The following is a 6860-nucleotide window of genomic DNA, read 5'->3' on the forward strand; positions in this document are numbered from 1 at the left end:
CATCTACTCCTCTTCTGACTCCCCCTCCCCTCGACACTATATCTATAAATCCATCTGTTCATCCATCTATCTACCCAGTAAATACTGAGAATGTATTGTGCCACACTCACAATGCCTACCATATTGTATTGCAGCTCATTGCATGAGTCTAGCACATTGTAAGCTCAGGCTTTGTGTCTCCCAAACTGCTCTGCACTGAGGTGGTGCTCACTGCTGACTGTTACAGGAGTGGAAGTTACTGAACACAGATACAAGTTTTAACATACATTCCAAGTCTTTGTTCAAAGTCAGAAAGAGTACTTTTCTGATTTTCACAATATCTACATTATTATTTTTATAAATAATTTTTTATACATGAATATATATTATAACATGTGACCATTTCCTTCTCGGCCAGTCTAATTTCCCAGAGGCAACCACTACAAATAAATTGCTGTCTTTCCTTCCAGACTTTAATGTTTTATATATACAATTTCACATACAGCTATACCTGTGGTTAGGTGTCGTTGAGGCAGTTCCAACTCATAGCTACCCACTATTTGTCTGTTAGTTTGCTGTACAGTGGTGGCTCGTGTGTTGCTGTGATGCTGGAAGCTATGCCACTGGTATTTTAAATACCAGCAGGATCGTTTGTGATGAACAGGTTTCAGCTGAGCTTCCAGACTAAACCAGACTAAGAAGGAGGAGAGGTGGATTCTTTCTGAATGTTTAGCCGCTGGTAGCCTCATGAGTTGCAGTGGAACATTGTTCAGACATAGTGCCAGAAAATGATACTTTATGAAAAGCAGCAGAACACTGCTGGAAGATGAGCCCCTCTAGCTGGAAGGCACTCAAAATACAACTAGAGATTGGGCCATGACGTGAATGGAGTCAACCCTCTGAACCCTCATTTGCTGATAGGGCACACCTCAAAATGAGGAGAAACAGCTGCAAATATCTATTAATACTTGGAACATAAAATGTATGAAGCATGAATCTAGGAAAATGAGAAATTGTCAAAAATGAAATCAAATACATAAAGATCTTATCCTAGGTACTAGTGAGCTCACATGGACTGGTATTAGCCATTTTGAATCAGACAATTATATGCTTCACTATGCCAGGAATGACAAATGCAAGAGGAGTAGTGTCACATTCACTGACAAAAAGAATATTTCAAGATGTACTTGAAGTACAATGCTGTCTCTGACTCACAATTCATAACTATTTCCACTATGCAAAATAATTCCTGAGGATTATTTGGAAATGATTACTTATATAAGGAAATTACTCTTTGCTTGATTTCAGAGTGTCAGTGTAGAATTCCTGTAAAGTGCTAAAATATTTTATTATATTGGAAACAAACCATAACAATTATTATTATTTATTGAGTACTTATCAAGAACTATTCTTAGTACTTTTTTTGCATTTTTTCCTTTTAATCCTCCAATAAGCCTCTCTCATAAGCAGTATTACGGACTGTATTTTCAATGAGGAAACTGAGGTTCAGAAAGACACAGAACTTGCTCAGAGATGGGCAACTGGTACATTGTTTGACTGGATTCCAAATCCAGGCCTTTCTGCCTCCAAAGTCTGTATTCCTGCCCACTGGACTGTCAAGCCTATTGTTACGTGCCACGGAATTGGTTCCAACTCATAGCAACTTTGTATAAGGTTTCTGAGGAGTGGCTGGTGGGTTTGAGCCACAGATCTATGGTAAGCAGTCCAGAGCTTATCCTACAGTACTACACCAGGACTCTACTTTATGACCTATAGACACTTTATTATATATCATTTTAAATAAGTAACTATTAAGTAAACCAAAACTAGATGTGAATTTGGGGTGAGTTGGCTTTAAAGACTTTTGCAATATGAAAAAAGAAAAGCAAATCTAATGCACATTAAGTATGAGACCCAAGCCTTTACCAAACCCACTGCTATCAAATTGATTCCGACTCCTAGTGTCCTATGTAGAGTTTCCAAGACTGTAAATCTTTACAGGAACAGATGGCCTCCTCTTTCTCCCATGGAGCTGCTGAGGGGGTTTGACCCAGTGGTTAGCAGCTGCAAACAATAGATGACATCAAGTCTCCCTTCCACAGCACTCTACTCAGCTGAGTTTGATAATTCACTGCAATGGCCACAGGTAACTCAGGAATATACTCGCAGTTATGTGGTTTACTAGGGCAGCTAACAGATTACAGTGCAGGCTGAGAAAATGCTCAGTTCTTCTAGTCAGGACAGTTTCTCTCTGCCCAGGCCAAACTCTGTTAGGGCTGCTGATAATGCTTACATGGCTCACCACTCCACTGTAAACATCAGACGGAGGGCACTGGGCTTTAGCTCCGTGTGTCAGCAAACCTAGCTTCTCCCGAGTAAGTGTCTGGAGGCACCAACTCTGCAAGCAAGCCTCCTGCTCAAATTCACTCAGCTTTACTTGGGAAGCACACCACTTTGTCTCATGCTCTGGCTTTTGATTCTACTCTCCATTCATCCATTGTCACAGCTTTCTGTCCCTGGGTTGAGGAAGTTTAACGCATAGGGTTCTCAGGGTCCAAAGGGCACACACTACACCTGGCTTTCCTTTTTTGATGGTGTTGAGAGTCCGACACCCACCCCCACCCCCCAGCCCCTTCTGAGATTTCTCATTGTATACCCAGCCTAGAGTTTCAAGCTTTTACAATTACACTGAAGTCTGTTACCATCCACAGCTGAATTATGTCATCCAATCTGTACCTTCTCCCACCTTCTCTTCCCCAGACCCAGCAGGAAGAGAGTCATCATTTGGTGGGAATTACAAAGCCTGTGTACAAGGGACATATTAAATAATTCAGTCACCATATCAGCCCATTGACCACCTACAGCACCACTAGGACCTTGTAGGAGGACAAGGACCTTGTCCCAATGTTTAAAGAATCCTAGACAGATTTGAGGTGGAAGTGGAGAGGGCTGGAGCGCTGGCTCTCTCCCCCACCATTGACTCTTTCATCTAGCTTCTCTCTCTCAATTAGCCTGTCTCTCGTTCTCTGTAGATTCCTATTTCTTCCTTTCTTGATGTTTTCTCACCCTTTCTTGTATTCAAGCAGCTATCTAATACTTTGAAATTTCGAAAACAAACATCTCCAACAATTCGATAATGTTTCCTTGCTGTTTTTCCCTCCCTTTTACTAGCTATCTGGGAGAAATTTCTAAAGGCCCCAGTCCTTGTGTTCTGGAGCCCTTGCTGTCTATACTCGTGGGCCAAGAATTTAGACTCCTCACTCCCAAGAGGAAGGAGTACCTTTCAACACAGGCACAGCTCCAAGAGTTGGGGCCAGGAAGATGGGACAGGAGAGAAGGATCCCCCCAGGCAGGCCCATGTTTCAGTGACAGATATAAGGGTATTCCCACTAGCCAAGAGGTGGGATTCTGACTACTCCTTCTAGATGTCCATGAGCATGGTGGTGGGGAAGGGTACTTCTTTAGACTAAGGGGGAGAGGGAGGAAGCATGCTAGAGATGCCAGAGGAGGAGGCGAGATCATGCAAGGACTGAGGAAAACCCCTTTTGCCCTTGGGTGGTGGCACCATAGTAAAGGGGATCTGAGTCACCAGAGAAGGCATGGAATTACTGGGATGGGTTTACGGAGCAACCGCCCGCGTTTCCTTTCTACTTCTTTGGTTGTTTTGGAATTCTCCACCCTTTGCCTGTACCCCACCCCTCACCAAATGCAGCATGTGTGTATGTGTGTCTGTTGGTCTGTGTTTATACATACACAGTTGGCTCTTGGTAAGAATAACATTAGCTTGGGAGAAGGAAATTGAACTTGCTTTCTGTGTTTACCTATAAAACTAGCTTTTTCATATGGTTCAACCCAATAAGATAGGCTCAAATAAAAACCCAGGTGGTTCATAAAAACTTTTATGACCATGGTGATAGAGAGCAAAGGCATATAGTGGCTGGCTAAGAGGTAGTAGGTAAAACTTAGACAAGGACCTGCCCTGGGATGAGGGGATAGTCTTGCTTCAAGTTCTATTGTTGTTGTTTTTAAGTACCATCGAATCAGTTCCGACCCAGAGCGACCCTGAACAGGTTTTCCGAGGCTGAGCAGAAAACCTTATCTTCCTCCCACGGAGCTAGCAGCTGATAGTTTTGAACTGCTGGACCTTGCGGTTCACAACTCAATTCGTAACCACTACGCTACCAGAGCTCCTTCTATTAGCCATCTACAAAACCTTTCTTGTTGCACTCCCAGCATTCCCGTACCTACCCTCTACCTCTGGTCAGGTAGGCTTGCTTTCTGGAGGCAAGAATTACTGAGGACTCAATTGAGCTCAGAAATGATTTCAGCAACTGTTCTTGGAGATCTCACAAGGAACTGGAAACTGTTAAGAGATCACGCAGCAAGTCTGACCTTTTCCCTAAGCACGTTTCAGCTTTTCTCTTGCTCAATTGTCTTTTCTGTAAATTCAAACACCAATGCTCACAGTGTCTTAAAGTCTCGCCCTCAAGGCGAGGGCTATTCAGTTGGGTTGGATTCATCATTGTCCAACAAGGAACCCCTACATATGACTACGTAAATGATGAGGCCCAGTGCAAAATGAAAACGCGGGGATTTTGTTTCAAAATCAGCATTTCAAACTGGTACAAGCAGTGTATAACACCAAATACGGGTCCTTCTGCGTGTGGGACCCTGTGCGGCTGCGCAGATGGTACATCCACGTAGCTGAACCAGACAGGCTAGGGTTCAGGGGCCAGGGCTAGCATGGATCCCTGAGGGCCTCACATCTGCCTTCCCAGGCCAGTCTCCACCCACCCTACTTCTTTCCACAGTAGCTCACTGATGGGGTTTGGTGGGTCAAATATAACTGGAGAATCAATTTAACTGAGGGTAAATAAAAAAAAGAAGTATTGGAAAAGAGTCTGTCTAGGGCCTAATGGGGACTTGGGTGATAAGGATGCTCAGCTGCCATTCAAAAGGTTGAAGGATAGCATGTCCAGTGATTTCCAAAACCATAGCCAGCTGACACAGATGGCGTCGCCATGAATTGGAAACTGGTTAAGGGTCTAGTGGGCTATTCCAAGATGCTGCTTAAATTACCCAAATGCCATCACATAAGAGCAGGGCAAGAGCTTAATGAGAGCGCTTGGTAGTCAGAGCCGCGGCCGTAGTGGTGGAGTCACAAGTGGGCAGAATGCTTGACCCTGGTCACATTTTTCACTAGGCAACCAAAGTTCTAAACTGCCCTCACTTTGTTGTTGAGTGGATTCCAATTCCCCAAATATTGTTAAGTGCCGTAGACTCAGTTCTGACTCATAGTGACCCTACCTGTATAGGGTTTCCGAGGAGCAGTTGGTGGGTTTGAACTGGTTCAAAGTCCAGTGCTGATCATACAGTGCCACACCAGAAGTTCCATTCCCCACTTATACCCCACCCCAAAGAACAAGTAAGGAGCTGCCCAGTCCGGTTCTGCCAGTGAGAATCCTGAGGAGTCCAGACCTTCTTCACACAAACTTTTACCTGGTACTTTGGGTAACCCAGGTATGCAGAATCACTTCCAAGAAAGACCATATTTATTCTGGCTTTTTAGTTTCAGAGTTTATTGAAGATCAGCAGGCAATTTTAAACTTTCCAGAAGGAATTGAGCGCCCTCTTCTGGGTACTAAGTTGCATTGCTATTACGCTGTATATGCAATACAACAATATCTGAAAATAAACTTCAGGGATTTAAACTTTGTATAAAAATTAATGAAAACAGTATGACTTATGGTGGTAAAATTAAGCTATATGTATTTGGTGGTAGATTTAATTTTTAATGTTTCATGGCACCTGTTTTTGGTGCCTATATGTTGATTTTGATTCATAGGACGCAGGTGATGCTGAAACTACCCCCACTTAGGTTTCTGTAGCTGTCATCTTTATGGGTACAGATTGTCAAGTCTTTTTCCCCAGAGAGCCACAGGATTGTATTCGAACTGACAACCTTTCGGTTAGCAGGTGAGTGATAACTGTTGTTCCCCAACTCCTGTGCTCTTATTAAAAAATATTATTTTAGTTCTGTCTCCATTATAGAAACCAAGGACACCTGTTTCAGGGTGGAGTGTTCACAGGCAGTTTTTCTAAGATGATAACATGGGCCTGGGCTTACCAGTTTGGGGATCAGACAACCTAGTTTGGAATCTATTTACTATTTGAATGACCCCAAACCTACTGCAATTGAGTTGATTCTGCCTTATAATAACCCTAAAGAACAGAGTAGAACTGCTCTAAAGAGTTACTCAGATAATAAATACTTACAGGTGCGGACAGCCTCAGCGTTCTCCCACAGAGTGGCTGGTAGGTTTGAACCACCAACCTTGCCCAGTTCTTAACCCACAGTTTTACTTGTTACAAGTCTTTTATGTTGGGACAAGTCATTTAATTAAAAAAATTTTTTCATTATGGAAAAATATATTTAATATAAAAATGCCCACAGTAACCATTTTTAAGTATACACGTAACACTGACAACATTCACTATGGTGTACAACCATCACTGCTGTTTATTTGTAACCCTTTTTCATCCCTTCAAACAGATATTCTGCCTACTCAGCAATCAATCCCCATTCCCCTCTCCCTTAGCCCCTGGTAACCAGTGATAAATTTTGTCTCTGTGCTTGTACTTATTCTGGATATCTTATATAAGTAGAATCACATAATATTTTCCCTTTATTATCTGGCTTATTTTACTTAGCATAATATTTTCTGGGTTTATCCATGCAATATGATGTATCAGAACTTCATTTTTATGGCTAAATAATATTCTATATGTATACATATTTTGTTTGTTCATTCATCTGTTGATAGATACTTGTGTTGTTTCCACCTTTGGCTATGGTGAACAGTGCTGCAGAGAACATCGGT

Source organism: Chrysochloris asiatica, unplaced genomic scaffold, assembly GCF_000296735.1.
Source record: "Chrysochloris asiatica unplaced genomic scaffold, ChrAsi1.0 scaffold00028, whole genome shotgun sequence".
Classification (NCBI taxonomy): Eukaryota; Metazoa; Chordata; class Mammalia; order Afrosoricida; family Chrysochloridae; genus Chrysochloris; species Chrysochloris asiatica.